The sequence below is a fragment of the Lolium perenne genome, chromosome 2, assembly GCF_019359855.2.
Source record: "Lolium perenne isolate Kyuss_39 chromosome 2, Kyuss_2.0, whole genome shotgun sequence".
Classification (NCBI taxonomy): domain Eukaryota; kingdom Viridiplantae; phylum Streptophyta; class Magnoliopsida; order Poales; family Poaceae; genus Lolium; species Lolium perenne.
In genome coordinates, this window is record NC_067245.2 from 22,297,329 (window position 1) to 22,316,159 (window position 18,831).

Genomic DNA, 18,831 nt, shown 5'->3' on the forward strand with positions numbered 1-18,831 from the left:
AAAGGAGGGGGAAGTAGACATCAAGCTATTTTCTGGCGCCGTTGCCGGGGAGGAAAGGTAAAAGGTACTCACACTCCGGACCTCGGCTACCAAGCTATTTTCCGTTGTTGTAAGTACTCGAAGCTATTTCCTTTAGATCCTGCAATTGCATCTTTTTGTTTCTTGTTTACACTAGTTTGGCATAATGGACAAAAATGAGCTTCTTATTCTATTTCCAGATTTAAGACATGGATGGTTTGATCCGAAAATTAAAAAACCCATGGAACATGTTAGCATGAATGCTTTGAACACTATTGTTGCTAATGATATGGAAAATTCTAAGCTTGGGGAAGCTGGTTTTGATGAGCATGATATTTTTAGTCCCCCAAGCATTGAGGAGAAAATTTTCTTTGATGATACTTTGCCTCCTATTTATGATGATTATAATGATAGTAGTCTTTTGTTGCCACCTACTATGGAGAGTAAATTTGATTATGATTACAATATGCCTCCTATATATGATGATAGCTACTTTGTTGAATTTGCTCCCACTACAACTAATAAAATTGACTATGCTTATGTTGGGAGTAGTAATAATTTTATGCATGAGACTCATGATAAGAATGTTTCATTTGACAGTTATATTGTTGAGTTTGCTCATGATGCTACTGAAAGTTATTATGAGAGAGAAAAATATGGTTGTAGGAATTTTCATGTTACTAAAATACCTCTCTATGTGCTGAAATTTTTGAAGCTACACTTGTTTTATCTTCCTATGCTTGTTACTTTGCTCTTCATGAACTTGTTTATTTACAAGATTCCTATGCATAGGAAGCATGTTAGACTTAAATGTGTTTTGAATTTGCCTCTTGATGCTCTCTTTTGCTTCAAATACTATTTTCTTATGAGTGCATCATTAAAACTGCTGAGCCCATCTTAACGGCTATAAAGAAAGAACTTCTTGGGAGATAACCCATGTGTTATTTTGCTACAGTACTTTGTTTTATATTTGTGTCTTGGAAGTTGTTTACTACTGTAGCAACCTCTCCTTATCTTAGTTTTGTGTTTGGTTGTGCCAAGTGAAGCCTCTAATCGAAGGTTGATACTAGATTTGGATTTCTGCGCAGAAACAGATTTCTATCTGTCACGAATCTGGGCTGTTTTCTCTGTAGAAAAATCAGAAAAATATGCCAATTTACGTGCGTGTTCCTCAGATATGTACGCAACTTTCATTAGTTTTGAGTTTTCTGATCTGAGCAACGGAAGTATTTATTAAAAATTCGTCTTTACGGACTGTTCTGTTTTGACAGATTCTGCCTTTTATTTCGCATTGCTTCTTTCGCTGTGTTGGGTGGATTTCTTTGTTCCATTACCTTCCAGTAGCTTTGAGCAATGTTCAGAAGTGTTAAGAATGATTGTGTCACCTCTGAACATGTGAGTTTTTGATTATGTACTAACCCCTCTAATGAAGTTTATGAGAAGTTTGGTGTGAAGGAAGTTTTCAAGGGTCAAGAGAGGAGGATGATATACTATGATCAAGAAGAGTGAAAGTTCTAAGCTTGGGGATGCCCCGGTGGTTCACCCCTGCATATATCAAGAAGACTCAAGCGTCTAAGCTTGGGGATGCCCAAGGCATCCCCTTCTTCATCGACAACATTATCAGGTTCCTCCCCTGAAACTATATTTTTATTCGGTCACATCTTATGTGCTTTGCTTGGAGCGTCTGTATGTTTCTTATTTTTGTTTGTGTTTGAATAAATTGGATTACATCATGCTTGTGTGGGAGAGAGACACGCTCCGCTGGTTCATATGAACACATGTGTTCTTAGCTCATAGTATTCATGGCGAAGTTTCTCCTTCGTTAAATTGTTATATGGTTGGAATTGGAAAATGATACATGTAGTAATTGCTATAAATGTCTTGGGTAATGTGATACTTGGCAATTGTTGTGCTCATGATTAAGCTCTTGCATCATATGCTTTGCACCCATTAATGAAGAAATACATAGAGCATGCTAAAATTTGGTTTGCATATTTGGTTTCTCTAAGGTCTAGATAATTTCTAGTATTGAGTTTGAACAACAAGGAAGACGGTGTAGAGTCTTATAATGTTTTCAATGTGTCTTTTATGTGAGTCTTGCTGCACCGGTTCATCCTTGTGTTTGTTTCAAATAACCTTGCTAGCCTAAACCTTGTATCGAGAGGGAATACTTCTCATGCATCCAAATCCTTGAGCCAAACAACACTATGCCATTTGTGTCCACCATACCTACCTACTACATGGTATTTCCTGCCATTCCAAAGTAAATTGCTTGAGTGCTACCTTTAAACAATTCAAAATTTATCACCTCTGATTTGTGTCAATGTTTTATAGCTCATGAGGAAGTATGTGGTGTTTATCTTTCAATCTTGTTGGGCAACTTTCACCAATGGACTAGTGGCTTCATCCGCTTATCCAATAATTTTGCAAAAAGAGCTGGCAATGGGATTCCCAGTCCCAAATTAATTAACAAAAATAGACACTCCTCCATGGTATGTGATTGTTGGACGGCACCCGAAGGATTCGGTTAGCCATGGCTTGTGTAAGCAAAGGTTGGGAGGAGTGTCATCATAATAAAACTAAAATAAAAAGGCACTCCTTCATGGTATGAGATTGTTGGCAGGCACCCGAGGATTCGGTTAGCCATGGTTTGTGAAAGAAAGGTTGGAAGGAGTGCCACCCAAAAATAAAATAAAATGGGAGCCGCTCTTTGAAGGTTTGTCTGGCAAGGGGGTTAGAGTACCCGCTACCATTCGTTGACAACAACATACACCTCTCAAAACTTTATTTTTATGCTCTCTTTATGTTTTCAAAATCAAAGCTCTAGCACAAATATATCAATCGATGCTTTCCTCTTTGAAGGACCATTCTTTTACTTTTATGTTGAGTCAGTTCACCTATTTCTCTCCACCTCAAGAAGCAAACACTTGTGTGAACTGTGCATTGATTCCTACATACTTGCATATTGCATTTGTTATATTACTCTATGTTGACTACTATCCATGAGATATACTTGTTACAAGTTGAAAGCAACCGCTGAAACTTAATCTTCCATTGTGTTGCTTCAATGCTTTACTATGAATTATTGCTTTATGAGTAACTCTTATGCAAGACTTATTGATGCTTGTCTTGAAAGTACTATTCATGAAAAGTCTTTGCTATATGATTCACTTGTTTACTCATGTCATATACATTGTTTTGATCGCTGCATTCACTACATATGCTTTACAAATAGTATGATCAAGGTTATGATGGCATGTCACTCCAGAAATTATCTTTGTTATCGTTTTACCTGCTCGGGACGAGCAGAACTAAGCTTGGGGATGCTGATACGTCCCCGACGTATCCATAATTTTTGTCGTTCCATGCTTGTTTTATGACAATACTTACATGTTTTGCTTGCACTTTATGATGATTTCATGCATTTTCCGGAACTAACCTATTAACGAGATGCCACAGTGCCAGTTCCTGTTTTCTGCTGTTTTTGGTTCCAGAAAGGCTGTTCGGGCAATATTCTCGGAATTGGACGAAATCAACGCCAAACCTCCTATTTTTCCCGGAAGGCTCCAGAACACCGAAGAAGAGTCGGAGAGGGGCCAGGGGGCCACCACACCACATGGCGGCGCGGGCCAGACCCTGGCCGCGCCGGCCTAGGGTGTGGTGCCCCCAGGTGCCCCCCTGCGCCGCCTCTTCGCCTATAAAATCCCTTTCGACCTAAAAACGCAGTACCAATTGACGAAACTCCAGAAAGACTCCAGGGGCGCCGCCGCCATCGCGAAACTCCAATTCGGGGGACAGAACTCTGTTTCGGCACCCTGCCGGGACGGGGAATTGCCCCCGGAGCCATCTCCACCGCCGTCTTCACCGCCATCTTCACCGCCATCGCTGCCTCCATGATGAGGAGGGAGTAATCCACCCCCGAGGCTGAGGGCTCCGCTGTAGCTATGTGGTTCATCTCTCTCCCATGTACCTCAATACAATAATCTCATGAGCTGCTTTACATGATTGAGATTCATATGAGTTTTGTATCACAATTTATCTATGTGCTACTCTAGTGATGTTATTAAAGTAGTTTTATTCCTCCTGCACGGTGTAATGGTGACAGTGTGTGCATCCGTGTTAGTACTTGGTTTATGCTATGATCATGATCTCTTGTAGATTGCGAAGTTAACTATTGCTATGATAATATTGATGTGATCTATTCCTCCTACATAAGCATGAAGGTGACAGTGTGCATGCTATGTTAGTACTTGGTTTAGTCGAATTGATCTATCTTACACTCTAAGGTTACTTAAATATGAACATTAATTGTGGAGCTTGTTAACTCCGGCATTGAGGGTTCGTGTAATCCTACGCAATGTGTTCATCATCCAACAAAAGTGTAGAGTATGCATTTATCTATTCTGTTATGTGATCAATGTTGAGAGTGTCCACTAGTGAAAGTCTAATCCCTAGGCCTTGTTCCTAAATACTGCTGCGTTACTACTGCTTGTTTCTTTGTTTCACCGTGTTACTACTGCTGCAATACTACCACCATCAACTACACGCCAAAAGCTATTTTCGGCACCGTTGCTACACTCATACTTATTCATACCACCTGTATTTCACTATCTCTTCGCCGAACTAGTGCACCTATTAGGTGTGTTGGGGACACAAGAGACTTCTTTCTTTGTGGTTGCAGGGTTGCATGAGAGGGATATCTTTGACCTCTTCCTCCCTGAGTTCGATAAACCTTGGGTGATCCACTTAAGGGAAAACTTGCTGCTGTTCTACAAACCTCTGCTCTTGGAGGCCCAACACTGTCTACAGGAAAAGGAGGGGGAAGTAGACATCACTCCTCTCTCCATTTTTGGAGTGAACAAGAAGGATCCAGGCTTACCTTTTCATTTTCATGTTTTAAACTGGTTTAAATCTTGGTCAAACCTAGGATTTGACCAAGATTCAAATGGACATAACAAATTCAAAAAAATCAAAACCAAAACACATAGTGTTTTGATGTCATATAGTAAGCATTCAAGTTGATAAACAAAGTCTAGACATATTTAAACAAGAAAATTCATGTATATACTTGGCCCCTAACCCTAAACTCTGTCTTATGAAGTCAAGCATTAGGAGAAGTGGTTTTGGGTTTCAAACATGGAAATTTAAAAAACCTCCCAAAAGCTTCATTTTGGAGTGACTAAGAAGAATCCAGGCTTACTTTTCATTTTCATGTTTTAAACTGGTTTAAATCTTGGTCAAACCTAGGATTTGACCAAGATTCAGATGGGCATAACAAATTCAAAAAAAACATAGTCTTTTGATGTCATATAATAAGCGTTCAAGTTGATAAACAAGGTCTACACATATTCAAACCAGAAAAATCATGTATCTACCCCCTACCCCTAAACTTTGTCTTATTAAGTAAAGCACGAAGAGATGTCATTTTGGGTTTCGGACATGGAAAATTAAAAAACCCTCCCAAAAGCTTCATTTTGGAGTGAATAAGAAGGATCCATACTTACTTTTCATTTTCATGTTTTAAACTTGTTTAAATATTGGTCAAACCTGCTAGGATTTGACCAAGATTCAAATGGGCATAAAAATTTTAAAAAAAAGAAATAAAAAATTAAACCGAAAACCACTTCTCTTCGTGCTTGACTTCATTAGACAGAGTTTAGGGTTTGGGGTATATACATGATTTTTATTGTTTAAATATGTCTAGACTCCGTTGATCAACATGAATGCTTACTATAACTTAAGAAGCTTATGTGTTTTGGTTTTTCATTTTTTGAATTCTTTATTGAATTTTTATGCCCATTTGAATCTTGGTCAAATCCTAGGTTTGACCAAGAATTAAACAAGTCAGTAACATGAAAATGAAAAAGTAAGCCTGGATCCTTCTTGTTCACTCCAAAAATGAAGCTTTTGGGAGGGTTTTTGAATTTTCCATGTTTGAAACCCAAAACCATTCCTCTTATATGCTTGACTTCATATGACAGAGTTTAGCCTTAGGGGGTAGATACATGATTTTTCTGGTTTGAATATGTCTAGACCTTGTTTATCAACTTGAATGCTTACTATAAACCAAAAATTCATGTATCTACCCCTAACCCTAAACTATGCACGAAGAGAAGTGGTTTTGGGTTTCAAACCTGGATATTTCAAAAACCCTCCCAAAAGCTTCATTTTGGAGTGAATAAGAAGGATCAAGACTTAATTTTTCATTTTCATGTTTTAATCTTGTTTAAATCTTGGTCAAACCTAGGATTTGACCAAGATTCAAATGGGCATAATTTAAAAAATGGAAAATCAAGGCACATAGTCTTCTTATGTCATATAGTAAGCATTCAATTAAGTTGATAAACAAGGTCTAGACATATTCAAACCAGAAAAATCATGTATCTACCCCCTATATATCCCTAAACCCTGACTTATGAAGTCAAGCATGAAGAGAAGTGGTTTTTGGTTTCAATCATGGAAATTTCAAAAACCCTCCCAAGAGCTTCATTTTGGAGTGACTAATTAAGAAGCATACATGCTTACCTTTTCATATTCATGTTTTAAACTTGTTCAAATCTAGGTCAACAAACCTAGGATTTGTTGACGAAGAATCAAATGGGTATAAAAAAAATTAAAACCAAGGTCTGCTCATGTCATATAGTGAGCATTCAATTAAATTGATAAACAAGGTCTAGACATATTAAAACTAGCAGGAAAATCATGTATCTATATACCCCCTAACCCTAAACTATGTCTTATGAAGTCAAGCATGCATGAAGAGATGTGGTTTTTGGTTTTCAAGAGCATGGAAATTTCAAAACCCCTCCCAAGAGCTACATATTGGAGTGACTAAGAAGGATAGATGCTTAATTTTTCATATTCATGTTTTAAACTTGATTAAATCATGGTCAAACCTAGGATTTGACCAAGATTCAAATGGGCATAAAAATTCAAAAAAAATGAAAAACCAATGCACATAGTCATCTTATGTCATCTAGTAATTAAGTATTCAATTAAGTTGATAAACAATGTCTAGACATATTCAAACCAGAAAATTTATGTATCAAGCTACCCCTAACCCCAAACTCTATCTTATGAAGTCTAGCATGAAGAGAAGTACGTGGTTTTTTGGTTTCAAACATGGAAATTTCAAAAACCCTCTCAAGATCGAGCTTCATTTTGGAGTGACTACGAAGGATACATGCTTAATTTTTCATATTTATGTTTTAAACTTGTTTAAATCATGGTCAAACCTAGGATTTGACCAAGATTCAAATGGGCATAAAAATTAAAAAAAACAATAAAATGAAAAACCAATGCACATAGTAATCTTATGTCATCTAGTAAGCATTCAATTAAGTTGATAAACAAGGTCTAGACATATTCAAACCAGAAAATTCATGTATCAAGCTACCCCTATCCCCAAACTCTGTCTTATGAAGTCAAGCATGAAGAGAAGTACGCGGTTTTTTGGTTTCAAACATGGAAATTTCAAAAACCCTCTCAAGAGCTTCATTTTGGAGTGACTAAGAATGATACATGCTTAATTTTTCATATTCATGTTTTAAACTTGTTTAAATCATGGTCAAACCTAGGATGTGACCAAGATTCAAATGGGCATAAAAATTCAAAATAAATCAAAATAAATGAAAAACCAAGGCACATAGTCTTCTTATGTCATATAGTAAGCATTCAATTAAGTTGATAAACAATGTCTAGACATATTCAAACCAGAAAAATCAAGTATCTAGCTACCCCTAACCGTAAACTCTGTCTTATGAAGTCAAGCATGCATGAAGAGAAGTGGTTTTTGGTTTCAAACATGGAAATTTCAAAAACCCTACCAAGATCTACATTTTGGAGTGACTAAGAAGGATATATGCTTATTTTTTCATATTCATGTTTTAAACTTGTTTAAATCATGGCCAAACCTATGATTTGACCAAGATTCAAATGGGCATAAAAATTCAGAAAAAACAAAAAATGGAAAATCAAGGCACATAGTATTCTTATGTCACATAGTAAGCATTCAATTAAGTTGATAGACAAGGTCTAGATATATTCAAACCAGAGAAATCATGTGTCTACCCCCTAACCCTAAACTCTGTCTCATGAAGTCAAGCATGAAGATATGTGGTTTTTGGCCGGTTTCAAACATGGAAATTTCAAAAACCCTTCCAAGAGCTTCATTTTGGAGTGACTAAGAAGGATATATGCTTAATTTTCATATTCATGTTTTCAACTTGTTTAAATCATGGTCAAACCTAGGATTTGACCAAGATTCAAATGGGCTTAAAAATTAAAAAAAACAATAAAATGAAAAACCAATGCACATAGTCATCTTATGTCATCTAGTAAGCATTCAATTAAGTTGATAAACACGGTCTAGACATATTCAAACCAGAAAATTCATGTATCAAGCTACCCTTATCCCGAAACTCTGTCTTATGAAGTCAAGCATGAAGAGAAGTACGCAGTTTTTTGGTTTCAAACATGGAAATTTCAAAAACCCTCTCAAGAGCTTCATTTTGGAGTGACTACGAAGGATACATGTTTAATTTTTCATATTCATGTTTTAAACTTCTTTAAATCATGGTCAAACCTAGGATTTGACCAAGATTCAAATGGCAAAATTTTAAAAAAAATGAAAAATGAAGGCACATAGTCTTCTTATGTCATATAGTAAGCATTCAATTAAGTTGATAAACAAGGTCTAGACATATTCAAACCAGAGAAATCATGTATCTACCCCCTAACCCTAAACTCTGTCTCATGAAGTCAAGCGCATGAAGATATGTGGTTTTTGGTTTCAAACATGGAAATTTCAAAAACCCTCCCAAAGAGCTTCATTTTGGAGTGACTAAGAAGGATCCATAGGAAACTATGTACTAATACAGTATAATGATCACCCGAGTTATTAGAGCAACAAGTCTGTCACGTGCGTAAGGTCCCACACTTCAGTGAGCACAAGTCACGTACGCTAGGTAGGCAAACTCCCAGCCATCTTCTTTGTCAAGAGAGAGGCATCAACACACTCTCTCTCTCTCTCTCCAATTATCCACCTCCGTTGGCTGCCGGTTTTGGCAGGTCGTTTCTAGCTCAGCTCGTAGGCCATGGTGTGCAGGCTCTGTAGCCATGGCGATTTGGTCGCGCCAAGTGGTTCGTCCCCGGCTGGGACGAGGATCAATCCGGACGGTGGCTGTTAAGGACCCGATCGCATTTCTTGCTTTCAACATGGGGTCTACCATGTAAATCTTAGGGATTTAGACGTAATTTCCTGTTAATTTTGTGTCCTGCTGTAAACTGCGCTCTGATGCGTATTGGAAATCTGGGTCCTTCAGGATCGTTCGATTGTCCCTCTAAAAAAAAATCTCTCTCATTCTCGGCCGTTCTCGCTCGCTCGCACGAGTCGCACCCCCCTGCGCACTGACAACCCTGCACAACAGTCAATATCACCAGAAAAAGGATAGACACCATAAATAAGTGGGGCCCCGTGACTGCTCTCCCTTCGTCTCCTCCCGTGTGATCCCTCTTCCTCCGACTCCCGACCTTGCGGAAAAGAAAAATGAAATGAAAGAGTTTCACTAGACGGGCAAACACATGTGCTGCCTAGTAATAATAATAATAACGTAAAAAAATCGACCTACGAATCTATTATTAAATAAGCTAAACTAGGGTTTTGCCCAGTACTACGGATCAATTTCTGAAAATCCAACTACGGGGTTTGATTTGGCCTGCTAATATAAAATTATATAATCCGAACTAGTATTCCTCTAAAAAATCATTTTGGTATGCATCGTTTGGTACTTTTCATAGCTAGAGTGCTTACTCCCTCCGTTAGCAAATAGTCTTCGTATGTCATATAGTAAGCATTCAAGTTGATAAACAAGGTTTAGACATATTCAACCAGAAAAATCATGTATCTACCCCCTATCCCTAAACTCTGACTTATGAAGTCAAGCATCAAGAGATGTGGTTTTTGGTTTCAAACATGGAAATTTCAAAAACCCTCCCAAGAGCTACAATTTGGAGTGGCTAAGAAGGATAGATGCTTAATTTTTCATATTTATGTTTTAAACTTGTTTAAATCATGGTCAAGCCTTGGATTTGACCAAGATTCAAATGGGCATAAAATTAAAAAAACAATAAAATGAAAAACCAATGCACATAGTCTTCTTATGTCATATATATAGTAAGCATTCAATTAAGTTGATAACAAGGTCTAGACATATTCAAACGAGAAAAGTCATGTATCAAGCTACCCCTAACCCCAAACTCTGTCTTATGAAGTCAAGCATGAAGAGAAGTACGTGGTTTTTTGGTTTCAAACATGGAAATTTCAAAAACCCTCTCAAGAGCTTCATTTGGTAGTGACTACGAAGGATACATGCTTAATTTTCATATTCATGTTTTAAACTTGTTTAAATCATGGTCAAACCTAGGATTTGACCAAGATTCAGATGGGCATAATTTAAAAAAAAAATGAAAAATCAAGGCACATGGTCTTCTTATGTCATATAGTAAGCATTCAATTAAGTTGATAAACAAGGTCTAGACATATTCAAACCAGAGAAATCATGTATCTACCCCCTAACCCTAAACTCTGTCTCATGAAGTCAAGCATGCATGAAGATAGTTGGTTTTTGGTTTCAAACATGGAAATTTCAAAAACCCTCCCAAGAGCTTCATTTTGGAGTGACTAAGAAGGATATATGCTTAATTTTTCATATTCATGTTTTCAACTTGTTTAGATCATGGTCAAACTTAGGACTTGACCAAGATTCAAATGGGCATGAAATTAAAAAAACAATAAAATGAAAAACCAATGCACATAGTCTTCTTATGTCATATATATAGTAAGCATTCAATTAAGTAGATAACAAGGTCTAGACATATTCAAACGAGAAAAATCATGTATCAAGCCCTACCCCTAACCCCAAACTCTGTCTTATGAAGTCAAGCATGAAGAGAAGTACGTGGTTTTTTGGTTTCAAACATGGAAATTTCAAAAACCCTCTCAAGAGCTTCATTTTGGAGTGACTATGAAGGATACATGCTTAATTTTCATATTCATGTTTTAAACTTGTTTAAATCATGGTCAAACCTAGGATTTGACCAAGATTCAAATGGGCATAATTTAAAAAAAATGAAAAATCAAGCCACATAGTCTTTTATGTCATATAGTAAGCATTCAATTAAGTTGATAAACAAGGTCTAGACATATTCAAACCAGAGAAATCATGTATCTACCCCCTAACCCTAAACTCTGTCTCATGAAGTCAAGCATGCATGAAGATAGTTAGTTTTTGGTTTCAAACATGGAAATTTCAAAAACCCTCCCAAGAGCTTCATTTTGGAGTGACTAAGAAGGATATATGCTTAATTTTTCATATTCATGTTTTCAACTTGTTTAAATCATGGTCAAACTTAGGATTTGACCAAGATTCAAATGGGCATGAAATTAAAAAAAAAAATGAAAAACCAATGCACATAGTCTTCTTATGTCATATATATAGTAAGCATTCAATTAAGTTGATAACAAGGTCTAGACATATTCAAACGAGAAAAATCATGTATCAAGCTACCCCTAACCCCAAACTCTGTCTTATGAAGTCAAGCATGAAGAGAAGTACGTGGTTTTTTGGTTTCAAACATGGAAATTTCAAAAACCCTCTCAAGAGCTTCATTTTGGAGTGACTATGAAGGATACATGCTTAATTTTCATATTCATGTTTTAAACTTGTTTAAATCATGGTCAAACCTAGGATTTGACCAAGATTCAAATGGGCATAATTTAAAAAAAATGAAAAATCAATACACATAGTCTTTTATGTCATATAGTAAGCATTCAATTAAGTTGATAAACAAGGTCTAGACATATCAAACTAGAAAAATCATGTATCTACCCCGTATATATCCGTAAACCCTGACTTATGAAGTCAAGCATGAAGAGAAGAAGTGGTTTTTGGTTTCAAACATGGAAATTTCAAAAACCCTCCCAAGAGCTTCATTTTGGAGTGACTAATTAAGAAGCGTACCTGCTTACTTTTTTCATATTCATGTTTTAAACTTGTTCAAATCTAGGTCAACAAACCTAGGATTTGACGAAGAATCAAATGGGTATAAAAAAATTAAAACCAAGGTCTGCTCATGTCATATATAGTAAGCATTCAATTAGATTGATAAACAAGGTCTAGACATATTCAAACTAGCAGGAAAATCATGTATCTACCCCCTAACCCTAAACTATGTCTTATGAAGTCAAGCATGCATGAAGAGAAGTGGTTTTTGGTTTTCAAGCATGGAAATTTCAAAAACCCTCCCAAGAGCTACATATTGGAGTGACTAAGAAGGATATATGTTTAATTTTTCATATTCATGTTTTAAACTTGATTAAATCATGGTCAAGCCTAGGATTTGACCAAGATTCAAATGGGCATAAATATTCAAAAAGAATGAAAAACCAATGCACATAGTCATCTTATGTCATCGATCTAGTAAGCATTCAATTAAGTTGATAAACAATGTATAGACATATTCAAACCAGAAAATTTATGTATCAAGCTACCCCTACCCCCAAACTCTGTCTTATGAAGTCTAGCGTGAAGAGAAGTACGTGGTTTTTTGGTTTCAAACATGGAAATTTCAAAAACCCTCTCAAGATCGAGCTTCATTTTGGAGTGACTATGAAGGATACATGCTTAATTTTTCATATTCATGTTTTAAACTTGTTTAAATCATGGTCAAACCTAGGATTTGACCAAGATTCAAATGGGCATAAAAATTCAAAAAAAAACAATAAAATGAAAAACCAATGCACATATATAGTCATCTTATGTCATCTAGTAAGCATTCAATTAATTAAGTTGATAAACAAGGTCTAGAAATATTCAAACCAGAAAATTCATGTATCAAGCTACCCCTATCCCCAACAAACTCTGTCTTATGAAGTCAAGCATGAAGAGAAGTACGCGGTTTTTTGGTTTCAAACATGGAAATTTCAAAAACCCTACCAAGATCTACATTTTGGAGTGACTAAGAACGACATATGCTTATTTTTTCATATTCATGTTTTAAACTTGTTTAAATCATGGCCAAACCTAGGATTTCACCAAGATTCAAATGGGCATAAAAATTCAGAAAAAACAAAAAATGGAAAATCAAGGCACATAGTATTCTTATGTCACATAGTAAGCATTCAATTAAGTTGATAGACAAGGTCTAGATATATTCAAACCAGAGAAATCATGTGTCTACCCCCTAACCCTAAACTCTGTCTCATGAAGTCAAGCATGAAGATATGTGGTTTTTGGCCGGTTTCAAACATGGAAATTTCAAAAACCCTCCCAAGAGCTTCATTTTGGAGTGACTAAGAAGGATATATGCTTAATTTTCTTATTCATGTTTTCAACTTGTTTAAATCATGGTCAAACCTAGGATTTGACCAAGATTCAAATGGGCTTAAAAATAAAAATAAACAATAAAATGAAAAACCAATGCACATAGTCATCTTATGTCATCTAGTAAGCATTCAATTAAGTTGATAAACAAGGTCTAGACATATTCAAACTAGAAAATTCATGTATCAAGCTACCCTTATCCCGAAACTCTGTCTTATGAAGTCAAGCATGAAGAGAAGTACGCGATTTTTTGGTTTCAAACATGGAAATTTCAAAAACCCTCTCAAGAGCTTCATTTTGGAGTGACTACGAAGGATACATGTTTAATTTTTCATATTCATGTTTTAAACTTGTTTAAATCATGGTCAAACCTAGGATTTGACCAAGATTCAAATGGCAAAATTTAAAAAAAATGAAAAATCAAGGCACATAGTCTTCTTATGTCATATAGTAAGCATTCAATTAAGTTGATAAACAAGGTCTAGACATATTCAAACCAGAGAAATCATGTATCTACCCCCTAACCCTAAACTCTATCTCATGAAGTCAAGCGCATGAAGATATGTGGTTTTTGGTTTCAAACATGGAAATTAAAAAAACCCACCCAAGAGCTTCATTTCGAAGTGATTAATTAAGAACCATAAATGCATGCTTAGTTTTTCATATTCATGTTTTAAACTTATTCAAATATTGGTGAAACCTAGGATTTGACCAAGATTCAAATGGTTTATAAAAATTCAAAAAAAGAGGTCTTCTTATGTTATATAGGCATTCAATTAAGTTGATAAATAAGGTCTAGACATATTCAAACCAGAAAAATCATGTATCTACCCCCTAACCCTAAGCTTTGTCTTATGAATTCAAGCATGAAGAGAAGTGGTTTTTGGTTTCAAGCATGGAAATTTCAAAAACCTCCCCAAACTTCATTTTAGAGTGACTAAGAATACAAGCTTCCCTTTTCATTTTCATGTTTTAAACTTGTTTAAATTATCTTGGTCAAATCTAGGATTTGACAAGATTCAAATGGGCAAACATATGACAAGTGATGCAAATATCATTTCTAAGTGCGGGCAAACCAGCCTTTAGCTTAACATATTTCTAAGTACAAGGTTTCAGAAAATTGAGTGGGGGCGGCTGCCCCCCTTGGCTATAGTCTGGATCCGCCCATGCTATAGTTTGAGGCCATTTGGATGACGTCGAAAAAATTCTTTGATTAGAAATGGGGTTGTTCGAACCCCGTAGTTGGATTTTTTTGAACCTTGATTTCTGTACTGGGCAAAACCCTAGTTTAACCTATTTAATTATAGATTCGTAGGTCAATTTTTCTACGTACCTTTTTATTATTACTCTACTATGCAGCACATATGTGTTTGCCCGTCGAGTGAAACTCGGAAGGAGAGAAGAAGGAGGGAGAGCATTATGGTGTCTCCCCTTTTCGGCGATGATGTTGACTGTTGTGCAGGGGTTTGTCGGTGAGCAGGAGGTGCGAGCGAGCGAGCGAGTCGAGCGAGGCCGAGAATGAGAGATTTTTTTGTGAGAGGGACAACCGAAGGATCTGAAAGACCCAGAGACTTCCAATACGCATCCTGATGCGTCTTCTCTTGACAAAGAAAATGGCTGGGAGTTTGCGTACCTATTGCACGTGACTTGTGCTCACTGAAGTGTGGGACCTCACGCATGGGCACCACACGTAAGTGACAGACCTGTTGGTGTAAAAACCTCGGTTGATTATTATAGTGCATTAGAACAAAGTTTCCTATGGATTCAAGGGTAGGAAATCCAAGTTAACTCATTTACATGACATTATTTTTTCCATGAAGCAAAGTTAACACATCTATCAATTGGTACATTTTGGAGTGACTAAGAAGGATCCATGCTTACCTTTTCGTTTTCACGTGTTAAACTTGTTTAAATCTTGGTCAAACCTAGGATTTGACAGAGATTCAAATGGGCGGAAAATTCAAAAATAAAACAGAAAAATGAAAAACCAAAGCACATACGTAGTTTTCTTATGTCATATAGTAAGCATTCAAGTTGATAAACAAGTTCTACACATATTCCAACCATACAAATCATGTATCTACCCCTAACCCTAAACTCTGTCTTATGAAGTCAAGCATGAAGAGAAGTGGTTTTGGGTTTCAAACATGGAAATTTCAAAACCTCCCAAAAACTTCATTTAGAGTGACTAAGAAGGATAAATGCTTCCCTTTTCATTTTCATGTTTTAAACTTGTTTAAATCTTGGTCAAACCTAGGATCTGACCAAGATTCAAATGGGCATCAAAAATAAAAAAAACAGAAAAATGAAAAACCAAAGCACATAGTCTTCTTATGTCATATAGTAAGCATTAAAGTTGATAAACAAGGTCTAGACGTATTCAAACTAGACAAATCATGTATCTACCCCTAACCCTAAACTCTTTCTTATGAAGTCAAGCATGAAGAGAAGTTGTTTTGGGTTTCAAACATGGAAATTTCAAAAACCCTCCCAAAGAGCTTCATTTTGGAGTGACTAAGAAGGATCCATAGGAGTACTAATACAGTATAATGATCACCCGAGTTATTAGAGCAACAAGTTTGTCACTTACGTGTGGTTCCCATGCGTGAGGTCCCACACTTCAGTGAGCACAAGTCACGTAGTCTTCTTATGTCATATAGTAAGCATTCAATTAAGTTGATAAACAAGGTCTAGACATATCAAACCAGAAAAATCATGTATCTACCCCCTATATATCCCTAAACCCTGACTTATGAAGTCAAGCATGAAGAGAAGAAGTGGTTTTTGGTTTCAAACATGGAAATTTCAAAAACCCTCCCAAGAGCTTCATTTTGGAGTGACTAATTAAGACGCATACATGCTTACTTTTTCATATTCATGTTTTAAACTTGTTCAAATCTTGGTCAACAAACCTAGGATTTGACGAAGATTCAAATGGGTATAAAAAAATTAAAACCAAGGTCTGCTCATGTCATATAGTAAGCATTCAATTAAATTGATAAACAAGGTCTAGACATATTCAAACTAGCAGGAAAATCATGTATCTAACCCTAAACTATGTCTTATGAAGTCAAGCATGCATGAAGAGAAGTGGTTTTTGGTTTTCAAGCATGGAAATTTCAAAAACCGTCCCAAGAGCTACATATTGGAGTGACTAAGAAGGATAGATGCTTAATTTTTCATATTCATGTTTGAAACTTGATTAAATCATGGTCAAACCTAGGATTTGACCAAGATTCAAATGGGCATAAAAATTCAAAAAAAATGAAAAACCAATGCACATAGTCATCTTATGTCATCTAGTAAGCATTCAATTAAGTTGATAAACAAGGTCTAGACATATTCAAACCAGAAACATCATGTATCTACCTACCCCTATCCCTAAACTCTATCTTATGAAGTCAAGCATGCATGAAGAGAAGTGGTTTTTGGTTTCAAACATGGAAATTTCAAAAACCCTACCAAGATCTACATTTTGGAGTGACTAAGAAGGATATATGCTTAATTTTTCATATTCATGTTTTAAATCATGGTCAAACCTAGGATTTGACCAAGATTCAAATTGGCATAAAAATTCAGGAAAAACATAAAATGGAAAATCAAGGCACATAGTCTTCTTATGTCACATAGTAAGCATTCAATTAAGTTGATAAACAAGGTCTAGATATATTCAAACCAGAGAAATCATGTATCTACCCCTAACCCTAAACTCTGTCTCATGAAGTCAAGCATGAAGATATGTGGTTTTTGGTTTCAAACATGGAAATTTCAAAAACCCTCCCAAGAGCTTCATTTTGGAGTGACTAAGAAGGATACATGCTTACTTTTTCATATTCATGTTTTAAACTTGTTCAAATCTTGGTCAACAAACCTAGGATTTGACGAAGATTCAAATGGGTATAAAAAAATTAAAACCAAGGTCTGCTCATGTCATATAGTAAGCATTCAATTAAATTGATAAACAAGGTCTAGACATATTCAAACTAGCAGGAAAATCATGTATGTACCCCTAAACTATGTCTTATGAAGTCAAGCATGCATGAAGAGAAGTGGTTTTTGGTTTTCAAGCATGGAAATTTCAAAAACCCTCCCAAGAGCTACATATTGGAGTGACTAAGAAGGATAGATGCTTAATTTTTCATATTCATGTTTGAAACTTGATTAAATCATGGTCAAACCTAGGATTTGACCAAGATTCAAATGGGCATAAAAATTCAAAAAAAATGAAAAACCAATGCACATAGTCATCTTATGTCATCTAGTAAGCATTCAATTAAGTTGATAAACAAGGTCTAGACATATTCAAACCAGAAACATCATGTATCTACCTACCCCTATCCCTAAACTCTATCTTATGAAGTCAAGCATGCATGAAGAGAAGTGGTTTTTGGTTTCAAACATGGAAATTTCAAAAACCCAACCAAGATCTACATTTTGGAGTGACTAAGAAGGATATATGCTTAATTTTTCATATTCATGTTTTAAACTTGTTTAAATCATGGTCAAACCTAGGATTTGACCAAGATTCAAATGGGCATAAAAATTCAGGAAAAACAAAAAATGGAAAATCAAGGCACATAGTCTTCTTATGTCACATAGTAAGCATTCAATTAAGTTGATAAACAAGGTCTAGATATATTCAAACCAGAGAAATCATGTATCTACCCCTAACCCTAAACTCTGTCTCATGAAGTCAAGCATGAAGATATGTGGTTTTTGGTTTCAAACATGGAAATTTCAAAAACCCTCCCAAGAGCTTCATTTTGGAGTGACTAAGAAGGATACATGCTTACTTTTTCATATTCATGTTTTAAACTTGTTCAAATCTTGGTCAACAAACCTAGGATTTGACGAAGATTCAAATGGGTATAAAAATTAAAACCAAGGTCTGCTCATGTCATATAGTAAGCATTCAATTAAATTGATAAACAAGGTCTAGACATATTCAAACTAGCAGGAAAATCATGTATCTACCCCTAAACTATGTCTTATGAAGTCAAGCATGCATGAAGAGAAGTGGTTTTGGTTTTCAAGCATGGAAATTTCAAAAACCCTCCCAAGAGCTACATATTGGAGTGACTAAGAAGGATAGATGCTTAATTTTTCATATTCATGTTTGAAACTTGATTAAATCATGGTCAAACCTAGGATTTGACCAAGATTCAAATGGGCATAAAAATTCAAAAAAATGAAAAACCAATGCACAGAGTCATCTTATGTCATCTAGTAAGCATTCAATTAAGTTGATAAACAAGGTCTAGACATATTCAAACCAGAAACATCATGTATCTACCTACCCCTATCCCTAAACTCTATCTTATGAAGTCAAGCATGCATGAAGAGAAGTGGTTTTTGGTTTCAAACATGGAAATTTCAAAAACCCTACCAAGATCTACATTTTGGAGTGACTAAGAAGGATATATGCTTAATT